At 54.1% G+C, this 16,406-nt stretch overlaps 1 protein-coding gene across 1 annotated transcript in view; it reads right to left on the minus strand.

Annotated features, from left to right (window-relative positions):
* Positions 1-12,684, minus strand: part of SYNPO (synaptopodin) — a 30,417-nt gene extending 17,733 nt beyond the window's left edge. The window contains exon 1 of the transcript XR_009053123.1: positions 12,455-12,684. The gene's annotated coding sequence lies outside the window, so the exon portion shown is untranslated. The remainder of the gene's footprint in view (positions 1-12,454) is intronic.
* Positions 12,685-16,406: the final 3,722 nt, after the last annotated feature.

A 16,406-nucleotide genomic window follows, 5' to 3' on the forward strand; every position in this document is an offset into this window, starting at 1 on the left:
GATACAGCCCTTCCTTTTGGCCCTGTGGCTGCCCAAGGGTGGAGCTGGTCCCATTCTCTCTAAATGCCCCAAGCTCAGCACAGGCTGTCACCCAGGAAGGGTTCACTAAGTGTTGACTAAACAAATGACTGAAGGATGAGCACTCCCGCAATCCAAATCCACCTTCATATTTTACCCCACCATTCATCCGAGGAGACGAATTCTCAATTTGTCTTGATCCCAGATTCATCGAGATTCTGTATCAGAGATCTAGAGGGTGGTTCCTGGAGGAAGGGGAGAAAGGAAGGAGGGAGGTAGCAACAAGCCTGTGGATGAAAAGGGAGATGGAACCTCAAATGGCAGTGTTAGATCCAAGAGGCAGAGTATTCCATTGAGTGCCAGGAGAGTATACAGCCTAAGAGAAAGATGAATAAGGATGAAGCAATCTGGGAAGGCTTCCTGGAAGAGGTGGCATATGCCCTAGGTCTTGAAAGATGGAGATATGGAAGCATTCCAAGCAACAGGACAGCCCTGTGGAGACTGGAAGGCTCAAAGTGATCCCTATCCCTCCCCTACCCCCCTCCACACACACCCCCAGTCAAGACAGCTGCCGAGGAAGGCACCTCTGACAGAGGAACACGCCCACCACTGGGCTTGCCCACAGGCTAAGGATGACTGGGGTGGTCCAGGTAGAGTTCCAAGGGAGAAGGCTCATGCCCAGAGCCCAGAAGCATCGTGGTATCCAGGTGGGTTACATAACCGCCCCACCACCCAGGCCACAGATTCAGCCGGGACCCTCCTCCGCCTCCACCTCCCCAGCCATCTGTCTCTGCTGCTTCCCTCTCATAGAAGAGGCCGCTGCACTGCCCAAAGCAAGGCCAGCGCCCTGTGGTAAATTCCCCACATTCCTTCCTCACAGAAAAATAAATAACGGGGAGAAAAAACGCTGGAGGAATGATAATGACGGCCCCAGCAAGCTGCAGTCCCAGCTCGCGGCCCCGCCCCATAGAGCAGAGCCGGTCCTGGGCTGGGCAGGGATGTGGAAGCTGCTGCTTCTCCCCAAGGCATCCTCACTGCTGGGCCCTGGGGTAGAAGAGCTGCCCGCATCTCCTCGCCACTCCCCTAGGCCTGTCACCTGTCAACTCTCTTTTGGTCTTAGGCTCACTCATGTCTGCTAGGGAAGAAGGTGCTGGGAATCTTTCAGCTGAGGCAGGTGACCACCGTGGGTAAACTTGTCAGAGGCTGGGTACCCTTCACTTTTATTACTCAGGTTGCTGTTTACTAAGCATTTCTTATGTTCTGGGCATTATTATCGTTATTTCATTATGTTTTATTTTATCTTTGCAAGCTGTGAACTGAAAGTACCATATACCCATTTTACAGATGAGGAAGCTGAGGCTCAGGAAAGTTTTATGATTTGCCAAGGTGGTTTGGCCAGTGAGTGGTCTATCCTCTCCACTCCTGCCTCTCAGTTCCATATCTATTCAGCCTGCCTGCCCTCCCCTAGACAGCCCTCCTTTACTAAATCCAACCGGAGGTGCAGCCTGTTTCCTTCCCACGTCCTGCTCAACAAAGCATCCTGTGCGGGCTACCTTTAGTAAGTCACCTCACCTCTGAGTCTCAACTTCCTCATCAGTAAACCAGGGATGATTATATCTCCTTTGCAGAGTCACTGCTGAGCCAATGAGATGCAGAAATTATTTCTATAGCATAAAACACTATGCACACCTGAGGGGAATTTAACTTCAGCCTTTTGCACAAACCTACCTCTGCATAACTCTGCCAGGCTAGGGTGCTGTCTCCCTCCCTTCTCCAGCCCTCTCTGGGTCTGGTCTCACTCTTCTGCTCACAGGTTCAGGCACAGCCCGACCTTCCCCTCCCATTGCACCTCCACCCGCTCCAGCATCCTCTGCAAGGGGACCCCAGTGTCAACCTTTAGCCAACGTGCTATAGCAGAGGAGAACCGGGTCTGAATCCCAGGTCTGCCACTTGCTGGATGGGAGTGTCCAGGCCCCCCTGGAGTGGCCCCCAGACCCAAGACTCCCCGGGAGGGAAGGTGTGGCCGAGGCTCCTACCACTCACTATGCAGTCCTGCAGCCAGGAGGGCCCTGTGGCCCTGAGTGGCAGGAGGCTACTAACCCTGCCATGCCCCTGCCATTCACCAATTACCAGGCATGTCTGGCTCCCCTCCAGCAGGAGGAATCTCCAGCCAGGGAAGAGGCTAAACCATTTAGTCCCACCCTCCCCTTGTCCCTCAAACTGCAAAAGAAAAGCAAACTGGAGGTCAGGAAATTTGGTTCCTTCGTCTGTTCTGTCACAATATGGGTGGGATGTTGGACTAGTTCCTGACCCTTTTTGGGTTTCAGTTTGTCCACGTGTTTCAGAGAAGGGATTGGACTGGACCAGTGATTCCTAGAGTGTGGTACCTCCATACCCCTAGTGGGAGGATTAAAAAGGATTTAAGTGGTATTCTGATACTTAACATTTTACTAGTTATGTAAATTTCACATGTGTATTGAAAAAGGTGTATCATAAATACATCAAAGGTATATTACTGCTTAGGGAGAGGTAAAAGTGGATATTTCAGTGACAAAGCTAGACGATTTAAAGAAAACAAATAAGTATAGGCGGTACATGAACTCATTCATCCAAATGATGTTTATTGCACACAACTAGGGGCCAGGCACTGTTCACAGCCATGAAGAGTAACAGACAAACCCCTGCTTGCATTCCAGCAGGGGAGCCAAATAATAAATACATGAGGAACTGTACAAGGAAGTCAGATGGTAAATTCTATAGAGAAAAATAAAGCAGGGGTGGGAGAGGTACAGACTGCACGGGGTGGGGAGTGGTGTGCAAAGGGAAATAAGGTAATCAAAGTAGGCATCACTGAGAAGTCACATCTGAGCGAAGAAGTGAAGAAGGTGAGGGAGTGAGCCTTGTGCTTGTGTAGGGGAAAAGAGACCAGGCTAACATCTGGAGGCAAGCTTGCACCCGGCAGGTTTGAGGATGGTGCATGTAATGTGGCAGTGGGACACGAATAAGGGAAATAGGTTCTCTAGTGGCCTTTCTACCTCTGCCCTGCAGGGTCTCAGGGTTCCCCCTGCACTGCAACCATTTGTGTGCACATGCACACACACACCCTGCAACACACGCATTCTGGATAGCTCCCTAATGCTGGTGAGAGCCTAGCCAGCAGCAGTATATCCTCCTCCGCACACACACCCACACACAAAAGTGCTGCTTGCACATGCACCCACAGAGGGGGCAGAACCCACACACCAGTGTGTACACACAGAGCACCCGTAGGTATGCATGTGGAGACACACAGGTACTCAGGTGGGAGACGGGCACAGATGCACATGCAGCAGGTACACACCTTGTGGGTGGACATACGTGTCTCCCTCCTGCCAGCCTGCCCTGTCTCCAAGTAACTAAGTTACCGGACCACCCTGGCCTGGAGGGCATGTGCCCCGATGATGTGGTTTCAAATCTACTTCTCCATATCTCTGCACCTCAGTCATGGTTTTCCATTTCCAGGTCAACGTTAAAATCAGCCACCTGATGCTCACAGGTCCTAAGGGATTGTGTTGCTGTGGAGAACATCCCCTCTTCTACCCCTACTGCAGTTAAATGGAAAAACCATATAAAATGCCTAGCACAGCACTGTCAACAGTACCAGCCGCTACCGGCATCATCGCTCATCACAATCACCCACATCTCTGGCTTCATCCCTTTAGGGTGCTCGGGGGGGTGGGGGGGGGGTGCCAGCTGATGAGTAGGAGGAAAGAGCCAGACTGGGAGCTTCAGGCCTGGGTTTTAGTCTCAATCTGGTCTCCAACTCTTTGTGAGGCCTCAGGCCAGTCCCATCCTCTCACTGCCCCAGATCAGAAACCTACAGGTTCTGTAGAATTTCTCAGGGATTGTGTCCAAAATGCTGATTCCTGGGCTCTGCCCCAGACACAGGACCACAGAATATGCACATTAACAGTCTCCCTGAGGGGTTCTGAAGCACAGCCAGGTTGAGGATACACTGGGCTTTAGATCTCATGATTTTATAAATGTGTTCATAAATTAACATACAGGAAAATGCTTGGAGCATAGTCTGGCAAATAGAGCCATGTCAACAAAAAATACACTTGAGAAAATATATTCATATAAGTAATTATATATAGTAATTATATACCATCCTTGAACATGCACACACTTTTATAGGTTTCCTAGCAGCCTCACATCTAACAGAGAAAGAAGTACAGCAGGGATTGTGATACTATTTTACAGACTAGAAAACTGAGGCAGAGAAAGGTCAAGGGGCCTGGCCAGAATCTCACAGGACACAGGTCTTTGGCTCCCAGCCAGAGTCCTTGACTCAGCTCCCTGAGATGTGCCACCTCTGGGCCTTGTCACCTCACCCCATAAGCTTTTGCCTTCTAGTCCACAGTGAGCATTGTGTACACAGCAAACAGTCTTTCCACTCCAGGTGCACGTGACTTCTCCAGTCACTCGGGGTTTGCTGACAATGGGACAACCTCAGCCAGTTAATTTCCTTCCAGCCAAAACGCCCTTTTCACAGGATACTGCAGGGGGTTCCCAAAGCCCTAACGCTCCATGCTCCCTTTTGATCTGGAATGGTCTTTCTATTCCAGCCAACCTGAGTTCAGATCCCAGCTGAGCAGATCACTCACTACCTTGTATATGCTAAACCTCAGTTTCCTCCTCTGTGAAGGGGTCTCCTAATTCCTACCCTGCAGGGTGATTGGGAGGATAAGGTCTATCGTACGAAAGTACCCAGCATCTGGCCTGGCACACACACTCCCGTGATGACGGAGCACCATTAACTTGCAGGCTAAAGTGTGAGCTCCTGGAAGGCAGGAACCCGCACCTACCATGTGTCATATGCTTGATTAATACGCACCAAATGGATGAGAAATGAGATGATATCGCAAACTCCTTCCTGATCCCAGCTCATCATTGTCTTTCATGACCCATTTCTCAGTGTGGGTGCTGGAGGCACGGGGCAGGGATGGTCAGGGCCAGAGGGATGGGCCATGGGTCCTGGGAAGCCAGCGACGAAGGCTGCTGGAGAGGGCCGTGTTCTGGGAGACCTGAATGTAATCCTGTTGACTCAGAGGCATAAATAATGCACTAGCATGTTCTCTCCTCACCATCCTGTCATGCTAAGAATAGCACTGGCTATCCTTTCAGAGATTTCTCAGGGAAGAGAGCGGACACCAAGATGGGGACAAGCAGGGAAATGCGTCACTTTGTCAAGCCCCCTTTCTTCAAGCCCATCTTGCCAAACCCGTAAGACTGAGGACCCTGGAGGTCAGAGCTGAAAGGGCTCCTAGGGACACGTGGTCAGGAGACGCCTGAGGAGACGGGGCACCACTCACCCTCGCCCACCAGCACTGTTTCTCGTCCCTTCTGATGCCCACCCGATAAAGCCCAAGTCCCTAGCCCACCCCCACGAGCCCTCCACCCTTCATGTGATGAACAAATACAGAGTGGGTGGTTCCCCTCTTAAGCATTTCATCTGTAAGACTTTGGACAGAGAAAGATTCTATGACTTTTAATTAAAAAAATTTTTTTAAGTTTAAAAATGACTGACTTGGAACAGTGCTTCTCATAGTTTCATGTACATAGTAATTACTCAGGGATGTTGTTAAATTGCAGATTCTGATTCAGGAGGTCTGGGGTGGGGCCTCAGAGTCTGCATTTCTAAGAAGCTTCCGAGTGATGCTGATATTGCATCCATGATTGCCATGCAATGAGTACAGAAAAGCTAGAGTATTTCCCTATAAAATAGATGGAGAAATCAAGGCCCAGAAAGGAAAAGGGATGTACCAAGAAGCATACAGCAGAGTTGGGCTCAGAACACAGGCCTCCTGACTCCTCCTACAGCTTGGTCCTAGGGGGGATTTGGGGTTGAATGGAGGTGTCTGGAGTGGAACAGGGGACAGGCAGCAGTTTCAGGCAGTCGGACCAGGGCTTCCTAGGTGGCGCAGTGGTTGGGAGTCTGCCTGCCAATGCAGAGGACATGAGTTCGATCCCTGCTCCAGGAAGATCCCACATGCCGCGGAGCAACTAAGCCCGTGTGCCAAGAAACAAACAAACAAACAAACAGGCAGTCGGACCAGGCGCAGGCCTTCATTCAGCCAAGCTGAACGCCCTGGGGTCCACAGGCTCCCAAAAGAAATAAAAGGAAATAAGAATTCACCTGAACAGAGGCACTCAGCTGGAGTGAATGCAGCCTCCTGCCCAAGATCACGCCCTCCTCAGCTTGCATTTGAGGCCTGAGGGACTGGAACCCTCCGGGAAGGCAGGATGAAACAGGGGGCTGTTAAAATGCAAACAAGATCCAGGCAGAGGAAGAGGAGGTCGGAGCACTCTGCATTCAGCCATCCTGTAAAGTGGCTGGGGGAGTGCACAGGGGCCCGCTGCACTGTCAAGATGGGCATCCAAGGGAGAACAGAAGAGAAAGGAGGCAAGATCAGCCGCTAAGACCAACACGAGGAACAGCTCCTCGGAGGCTCGGCCTCAAACCCCTTTGCAGGCTCCAGGCCCGGCATGACTAGCCCCTCCACAGCACACTGCAGCTCCCCTCTTGCTGTTTGCCCCCCCTGCACGGCAACCAGCCACGCTGGCCTTCCTTCAAGTGCTCAGACAGGAACCAAGCACATCTCACCTCAGGGGCTTTGCACTGGCTGCTGCTTTTGCCTAGAACCCTTTCCACCCATGCCCCTCAGCTGTCCCTTTCTGGCCATACTTCTCACCCTTCAGGTCTGTTTACAGGTCTCAGGGAGGGTGTGCCTGCCCTGGGAGGTCACATTCCTCTGCCACAGCACCCTCTACCTCTCCTCCAAACTCTCATGAGATTTGTAATTCCACCATTATTTGTTTTAGCATCAGTCTGCCCTGCCTCATGGTAAGTGCCCCCGCAGGGCAGGGACCTTGGCTATCATTTCCCTCCTGTGTCCCTGCCCCCGTGTCTAGGCCATAGCTGGACTCAATAAACATTTGCTGACTGAATGAGGGAATAAATTAATTTTTAAAAAGTGCTGACATCTACCTCCATGGTTCCCAGTGACCTGATTCACCCTGGAGAAGCTGCAAAGGACCAGGACTTGCAAGATTATGTGGGTCTAACCCTCTGCTCTGCTCACTCCAGCTGAGTAGCCTTTGCAGATCACGTCATCTCTCCTAAGGGGGAGCACTGTTTGTCGGGTCTAAATGAGCGGTGGAATCTGGGAAAGGCTCTGAAAGCTGGAAAGAGGTTTAACTAGTAGCACTACTCATCCGCGTTTGAGGCCCAGAGAGGGAAAGGGCTTCATTCAAGGCCACACAGCTTAAAGCCGACAGGTCCACTCAGGCTTGGTGAGGGCACCATCTGCCTGGAGGCGGGGCAGGGGTGGAGGAGGAGAGGAGAGGTGGCTGGGAGCATCCAGCCTCGGGCCCAGAGCCAGGGTTGGGGTGGGCGGGGCCCCCAGCGGGAGCCCTGAGTGGAGCCTGGCAGCTGGGCATAGGGGAGCCAACTGGCATGAGCTGGGTGGTGGCAGGCCTATTCCCCATGCGCGTGACAGTCTATTTTTTAATCAGCACCGTCCCCACCCGCCAACTTCATGTGCCCTCCTAAAGGGCCCCATATCAGGAATCATGTCCTGACTGAGACCAGGGGCCACCTTGGAGATTGGTGGGAGTGTCCCCAAGTCTCATATCTTCATGAAGCCCACAAGTCCTAAGCAGCCCAGAAGGCAGGACAGGAGACTCAGGGAGCCTTAGTGTGAGCTTGGGCCTGTCCCTGGACTCTCTGACCTCAGTTTCCCCCATCCGTACAGTGATGGGAGTCATGCCAGACTCCATGGGAATTATTACAGCTCAGGCTCTTGGGACCCACTCAAGCTTCACAACACTAACAACGCCCACTCGTCAGGCCTTGGCAGAGCCTCCTGTGCCCACAGCACTCTCAAGGCACACTTGATCCTCCCTGACCTACTCCCGGGGGAGGAGGGGAGGGGAAGATAACAGGCTGAGCGGGCTTAAGGTTCAACCTCAAAGCCCAGACCCAGTGAGGCTCCTCCTTCCAGCACCTGAGGGACAGAGACGATAAGGGTCAAAGGGGAGTGAGGTGTGCGCTTAAGCACGTGGCTGGGCCCCTCTGGGTCTCTGGCACTCCACATAAGGCAGGAGACAGCATGCTGTGCAGGCACATGGGCTTTGGGGCCAGACTGCCTAGGTTTGAACCTGGCTGGTTACTAGCTGTGTGACCTTGGGACACTCACTCAATCTCTCTGTGCCTCAGTTCCCTATCTGTAAAATGTTGAAATAACAGTACTTACTTCATAGAGTTGTTGACATGTAAAGAACTTAAAACACCGTGGCACACAGTAAGTCACCATAAACATTAATGATTTTTCAAGAACTTTGGCTTTTATCTGTCTAACACTCTTAGTTTCCGAGAGAGATTTTACTCCAGAGGATTACATGCAAGAGTCTCACGTCAGCCCACTCTCCCATCTCTGGAGCTCATCCAGCCTGCCCCTTCTTGACCCACCCTGGTGACTGCCCCTCCTGCCAGCCCAGTTTTCGTGTCTGTTGAGCTCTTTCACACTCAGTGATCCCATTATATCCTTCCTGGTCCATTTCATAGTAGCTCAGAACCGAACCCTGAGCCCCAGAGGAAGCAAATGATTTGTCTAAGACCACCAGCTTGTTAGCTAAGGCTGGAGGTTCAAGTACCCATTCCTGAAGCTCGATTCAGGCCCTTTTCCACTGTACTGTGCCCATCCTCTCACTATCAAAACCTGTTCCTGGCTAAACGTCAAAAAGTAACATATACTGAGATATGAGTCTTGAGCGAGTGACTGTCTTCTCCAGGGCTTGCTATTTTAACAGAGATCAAAACATGAGAATAGTATTTAATAAGTAATAGTTATTTTTTATCATCTCATTTTATTTTCAGAACAAAAGTACAAGATAGGGTCTGTTACTGTTTCTATTTTATAGCTGAGGAAACAAAAGCTAAGAGAGGTTATATAACACACTCAAGATCTCCCAGCAAGCCGGGGAAAGAACCCAGGGGTCCAACCACAGGATCTGTGCATTAGGCATGCAGGAAGCAGGTAGCACAGGCGTAGACTGAATTTTGCTTCCCCTGCAGCAGCCCTGGGAGGCTGGGCAGGGTAGGGTAGGGTCAACACAGCACTATACTATACTGCCTCACTGAGTGGAAAAGATGAAGCTAGGATGGTGGAATTTCAGGCAGTGGCCAGTTGGTAAAGATTTCATTCTGGAGAGAGAGGGCTTTTGTGAGCCTCTGGAATTACAGGGCCTGGAGGCTGTCCCCACACTGACTCCCCCTCTGGCCACACTGGGTAGCGACTGAGCCACAGTGTCCAGGGACAGTTCACAAAGGACTCAGCTCTCACACACACACAGGCCTAACTCAGCAGAGCCCAGCCACCCCTGTGACCAGATCACAGACCTGGGTTCCTTTGGGTTGACAGCCTGAAGCCCCAAGGGATGAAGGCATTTTCAGAACCTACAGCCAATGCCCATCCGCCCCCCCCCCCCCCCCCACCGCCCCAGCTCTTAGTTTAGACTATCTACCATCCTCTGAAACACCCTTCCTCCCAACCAAATCCCTCCCATTCTTCTAGACCCAAATTCTGGACGTGCCAATTCCACAAAGCCAGCCATGACCAACCCTTCAAATAACATTCAGGTCTCTGATCCAATCACCTCCAGAGATTGGCCTTCCCTAACCACGAACACAAAGTAGCCCCTCTAAGTGTTCTCCATCTTAGCAACATGGCTTTTGTTTCATTTTGTTTTTCTTGCTGCTTTTATCTATCTGAAACTATCTTGCTGATTTCTTTGCTTCCCTTGTCTATCTTGTTCACTATTGTAACCCCAGTGCCTAAGGACCCACGCACCCCGTTGCTAGACAGGGAGACTGAAGTCCACAGAGGGCAAGGGATTCACCCAAGGTCATACAGCAAGCAAATGGCAGAGGTCGGTCTAGCACCTGCAACTCTGCACTACGACCCAGGGCACTTGACCTGTCCCCATCGCCACCCAGCTGACCCACTGCAGGCCTATCTTGTCCCTGCCTTCACACTAAAGTCCTTCACACTACAGTGGAGCAAGAGCCTGCCAGTCCTTGACAACAGTGCCCCTCCACTGCCCCAGGAGCCTTCAGTGCCCCAATCTGGGCAGCCCAGGCTGCTTCCCCCTCAGTCCCTCCCTTCCTGGCATCAGCAGCTCCCGATGAGCTCATGTCTGGAAGCCTGGGAGCTGCCCTGAAGGAAAAGGTGCCTCCCAGGCCAGGCCCCTAGGCCTGGAGGTATGTTCAGCCTGTGGGATGGCAGCCCTGGCAGGTGGAGAAAGTGTGCTGACCCCTGCCCAGCGCAGCACCCAGGGCTGTGCAGTGGGCTCTGGGAGACACATGTCATCCAGGGAGACAGGGCACGATGAGGGGTGGGGAGGGCGGAAAGAGGGCTCCTCCTGTGTTTCTCCCATCTCTCCAGATGCTCCTTTGCAACAGTGGCCCCTCCTACTTGTCAAGGAGCTGCTCTGTCCCAAGGAAAGGGGGCTCTGCTGCCTTTTCCTCACAGAACCACCCTGAGCAAATCTCTTCCCCTCCCTGGCCTCAGTTTCCCCAACTCTAAAGTGGGGAGATTAGATAAAATGCTGACTGAAGAGGCTAGAGCTCAGGAACCAGGCACCAAATGCCACAGGGTTTTCTTCTTTTTTTTTTTTTTTTTTTCACCTTAGGGGAAAGGCAACATTTAACAAGGGGATGAAGGAGTTAAAAGGGCCTTATTTTAATCATGTAAATGCTGATCCCAATCACAGTTTAATTTAGGTACTAGTCTGTGATGTTGGGGGGCAGGGGGTGGGCTGTCCCAAGGCCTGCAAAGTGGGGGCCAGCCCACAAAGTGGCGATTGGGAGCCAAGGTGGCACAGCAGCAAACAATTTGCTTTGGGGAAGTTCTCTGAACATCAGAGTGATCCTAGTCCAGTGCCCTTGTTGTACAGAGAAGGAAGAGAGGAGGAGGAACCAACCCCAGATCCCACAGGGAGACAGAGGTAGGGGTTCCCCCCGCCCCCACGGAAACAAAGCATCTTCAGCTCTCTTGAGGTCCCATTCCACTGCCTGAGATAATAAGGCAAGTAGTGGGAGGAGAAAGAGGTCATCAGTTTGTGGAGCTGTCCCCCAGCATAGGATGGGGGCCAGGCCTGGCTTTCGTGACAGGCAGGCTGGCACCAGCAAGGCTGCCAGTCCCTTGCCCCAGCATACCCTAGTCCCTCTGATCAGCATCCTCTCTCATCCTAACCCTTGCACCATGACAGGGGTGGGGCAACCTCCCACGGTCCCTGTGGCCACTACCAGTGCTGCTGTCTCCAGTACAGTTAGCCCCTCAGGGCCCATCCGCCCACTCTCTCACTGGGAGCCAGAGAGGACAGGAGGCTTGCCCCAAGATCACAGAGCAAGGTGGCTGGTGCCACCTGCCACTCAGGGTAGGGTGGAGACGGGGGCGCAGGCTGCTTCCCCACTGGCTCTCGTGAACGACTCCGACATGGAACACGGGAGGTCCTGTCCCCATCCGGAATTAGCCTATAACTTGGGATGGGGGTGGGGAGGAAGGGAACCCTTTTCTCCCGAGTTCTCAGAAAGGTCCTGTCAGGGCTCTGGATGAAGCCCCCTGATTCCGCGGTGTAGTGGTTAGATAGGAGCCCCACCCTCCACCTCCAGGGCCTCCGCGCGCTCAGCTCGGCACGCGCGGCAACTTGTGAGCGTGTGATGTAGAGCCCTTAGGGCAGCTCCCCCTCGCCCCCACGGGCGCTCGGGAAAGGCCTCGATTTCCCCAGGCGGGGCTCGCGCCGGCGTCCCCCGCGGCCTGCGGGTTGCGCGTCCTGTGTGCCTCGCCCGCACAGCCGGACCAAGGCGCCCCGCCCGCGGGAAGGGGGGGCGCGGGCCCAGCACACGCCGTTCCCGCTGCCCCACAGGCGCCCATGTTGGCCAACCCCGGGCAGAGCCCAGCCCGCCGCTCTCCCGAGTCAAGCCGCTCCCCTCTTCCCCAAAGCGGGCCGGGGGGCGCAGACCTCCGGCTGTCGCCCACCCGCGAGCCCGGGGCTGCCCCCGCCGCGATCGGCTTGAGGCTTGGGGCTGAGGGCTGGCGCTCCCACGCAGCCCCGGGGATCCGCTTCCCGGCGTCGGCGGCGGGCCGTCCTCCCGCGGCTGAGCCGCTGCGGAGCTCCGAGATTTCTCCGGTCCCCCGCCTCCGCCGCCCCACCGTACAGGTGGGGAAACTGAGGCCCAGAGTGTAGCATCGACTCGGCCAAGGTCACCCTGTGTGCGGGGACCGGAGCCCAGGTGTGCCGCCTCCGCCCGGACGGCTGGACCGGCACAGGTGGGAAGGGGCGAGGCTCGCTCGGCGCTGGCACCCCTGCCCGGCCGGCGCCCCTCACTCACCTCCAGCCTCGGCGCGCGGGCCCCGAGCTCACCGGCACCGCCACCTCCGCGCACCTGGCCGCCTCCGTCAGCGCGCCCCACTGCGAGCGACACCCCCGCCGCCCCCGCCCAGCGCCGGGCGCCCCCGCCGAGCCTCCGCCGCAGCCCCCTCCACCGCCTAGCGGGCTGCCGGGGGACCCGGAGCCGGGAGGGCTGGGCGGGCTGGCGAGCCAGGCTCCTGCCGCCCGCTCCCCGGGGCCCTAGCGCCGCCCCACCCGCCCCACCCAGCCCCGCCCCGCCCCGCCCTCGGAGGTGCGACTCCCTCCCTTACCCGCCCCTCCCCCCCCCCCCCAGCCCCGGGTTTGGCCTCCCGTCTCCCCGCGGGATACCCTCCCTCTCCCTCTTTCCTGTCCCTGGCCTCACTCTCCGCTGCCTGATTGTCTCTCTGTTTCCTCCTCAATTTTTGTATCTCTCGGTGGATCCCTAAATCCTTCTGCTTTCTATTTCACTCAGTTTCTTCATGTCTCTGCCATCTGTTTCATCCCCACCTCTTTTCTCTATCCTTCCCATGAGCCCCATTTTAAGCCTGTCTTTGTGATCCTGTCCCCATAACTGACACCACCTCCCATCTCCCCAGCCCGTTTCCTTTCAGACCCAGATGCAGTACCCTCTCTGGTCCATCCTTTCCCTCCTCAGCCCTAGTAGCTAGAATAACTGTCTAGGACTTGGGCAAGTAGGACTGCCTAAGTAGAACTTAGGCACATGGAGATTGACGAAGGTTGTCACCTCCCAGACAGTCTGGGGCCATCCCCTGACTTAGCTAGTGGGCTGGCCAGCAACAGCAAGGGCAGTGCTGCTCAGAGCCCCACGGCAGGGGTCACTGTGCATCAGAATCATTCCACAATCAGGTGCCCCCTCCCAGCGGTGGAGGGGTTGGCGGTGGGCTTGGAAACCGGGCTGATGATAAGCACCTTTCACACCCCCAACAATTCTGAAACAAAACCACACTTGGAAAAATGCTGTCTTGGGTTTTCACCAAAGTTTCCCTGGGTTCCAAGTACCCCACCCCTTTAACCAGGGTGGTTCCACTTTTGTGTCTTTTATATCAAGGTCCTGTGTTTAGATTTCTGCTGGAAGAAGTTGGAAATGTGCTGATGTAAGCCCACCTACCCAAGGTTCTCTGAAATGCAGAGCTGCAAGTGGCCTGGTTTTGAGAAGTCTCCTGTCCCCAGTGGGTGGGCTTAAAGTGCATGGGATCAGGTGACAGAAGGGACAGACCCTCCCTGGCTGCTCCTGACCCTCTGCTTGGTTTCATGGCTGCAGAGAATTCCTTTGACCCAGTGGCTGCTCTTGTGCTGGGGCTGCCCCAGCTGACATTGGGGGGGGGGGGACTGAAGGGGTCCTGGGGATTGGCATCAGGCAGGGTATTGCCTGCTCTGTGAGTGCACGTGCTACAGCCCAGCCTATGAGAAACCAGGAAACAAACTGTGTGGGAGAGAGAAAGAGAGAGAGAGAGGCAGGGAAGCTAGGATTACTGTGTGGGTTGGTATGAAAGTGAAAGAGATGGGGAAAAGGAAGAAGGACAGAAAGTGGTTTGGTCTGTACGTGGGTGTGTGACAGTGGGTGTGCAGAGTGGATATGCCTGCAGGAGAAAGTGCGTGCATAGAAGAGAGACTGCACAGTGTAGGTGTGTGAGCAAAAGAAAATGGAGAAAAGAACATGCTTTTAACCTGTATCTAAGGGAGGGAATGTGTGCTTGTATGTTTTCAGATTGCTCTATATGCAAATCTGATACATGCGTCCACATGTGAAAGTGAGGCATGCATGGGCTGGGGGGGCCTGTGGGAGGGTGTGTACCAATGTCTACCCCATGCATGGGTGTGTTGGTGTCTGAGAGCATGCACGTGTGTGCAGATGTGAATATATACACGTGACTGTTTGCATAAGAACATGGTGTGTCGACATCATTTGTGCATATACATGTGTTTGTAGGGGTTGTGGACATGTAGGTGTGGGTACACGTGTGAGCCCTGCTCCTATACCATCACCCCCTATTATGGTCACTGTGGTGCGGGGAGGGGAGGGGAGGGGGAGTGGCGGGCCTTGCCTTTCTGTCTGCCCTCTTTTCCATGGGCCTGAGGAGCAGGGGCCCTGTCCTTGGCTCACTGACCACTGTCAGCTCTCATCATGGGCGCTGACTCCTCTGCCTCAACACGATAGACATGGCTGGGGGACTCCTCTGACAGCCCAGATCCACACCCCCAGCTCCACCCCAAGGGCTTGGAGAAGTGTCCGCTAGAGTTGGAAATGTCTCCAAATCCTCCAGATACCGTGGACCCCCAAAAACCGTGGCCTGGAGAGGAGGAAAGGTGGGTGTCCCAAAGCCACAGGCAGAGGAGGGGCTGCATTGGCAGTAGATCCCAGGTCTCCCTGAATGTCTCTATCGGGGAGAGGGATATGGCCTGGCAGAATCCCCCACCGTCCCTCAGAGCCTCAACAACCTTTCCCCAGCCCCAGGTAGGTGGACGAACACAGCCTACTACCTTGTCTCCGAGGAGACAAGGCAGCACAGATGGTGGTTGAAAGCAGGGGCCAGACCTCCCAGGGTTCAAATCTCAGCTCCCCAGCCACCAGCCTGAGACTTTGACAAGTCACTTAACCTTGTTATGCCTTAGTTTCCTCATCTGTGAAACAGAGATAAGAAAAGTATGAACTTCATAGGGTTGTTTAGGATAAAACAAAATAACCCACACAAAGCATTTGACACAGGGCCCGGCAGCTGAACTGGGAGGCAGAAACCCTGGGTTCCAGCTGTAGCTTTACTATGTGACCTTGGACAAGTCACTTGCCATCTCTGGAATTTAGAATCTCCACAAGATTATCTATAGAGTCATCTCAGTAAGCCCTGCCAGTTATGACCAGCTGAAGCTTTGTGGGAAGTACAGCGTGGGGCTGTCTTGGTGAGCTATGGACTAACTAGTGCTGAGAAGGAGCCCTATGTGACACTTTCCATCCCACCTCTTCTCTCAATTTAGCAGCAGCTGATGGCAGGCTGCTGCCCCCCTCATCTCTTTGCATCCCCTGACCCTCCAGCCTGCCAAGGGGACCCCATTCTGCCCTGCTCAGCTGGCACTCAGGCCTTAGAGAAATGGCACTGGAACCCACCCACCCCAAGTGGTGGATGCCCAAGGCAGAAGATGCCGTGACCCATAGTAAAAACTGCCAGGGAACACTCAAGAGAGGCAGGTATGACTGAGGAAGGATGGGTGTTATTGTCTGAAGATTCTTATAATCCTTTGGCGGTAACGGGAGGAAGCTTTAAAAGGACACCCTAATCCGCTAATAACCTGGCAGCTCCACAGGCCTCTTCCTTCCGGATCTCTGGGCAGAGAGAAGGGACTCTGGCCACTCCCTTTCCCAAGGGAACAGAAAGGCCGGTGTAGGCTCTGACCCAAGACCACCCAGATTTCTACTCTCTTGCAAGACCCAGCTTCCTTTCTGCCTCCACTTCTGAGAAGTCTTCCCTGCCCACTCCATCCTCCTGAGGCCAGTCCTGCCTCTTCTGTCCCTAGAAATGTTCAGGACAGAAGTAGATAACCATCCGGCTAGATGTTAAAGAGGAGAATGAACCAGACTGTGAGCGTGAAGAGCAAGACCACCGTCTCAACTCCAGTGCTGACTGTGACCTTAGGCAAGGGACTGAAGTCTCTGAGCCCCAGCTGCCTCACCTGTACGACGGGGAGAATAATAGCTTCCTTGAAAGGCTAGAGTAAGATCAACAAACATGAGATACCGTGAAATGGACCAGCTCTGTATAAGAAGCCAACAGGAGTCATAAACAGTCGTCTCTCCATATATGGTCTCTTCCCCTCCAGGGTGTCAGCAGACAGCACTCTCCCGTGCTGATCCAGAACCCAGTGGTAGCCGAGAGCAAAGCTCCACATGCAGAACACTGTGACTGAATCCTGGCTTT

This window comes from Hippopotamus amphibius, chromosome 1 (genome assembly GCF_030028045.1).
Source record: "Hippopotamus amphibius kiboko isolate mHipAmp2 chromosome 1, mHipAmp2.hap2, whole genome shotgun sequence".
NCBI lineage: Eukaryota > Metazoa > Chordata > Mammalia > Artiodactyla > Hippopotamidae > Hippopotamus > Hippopotamus amphibius.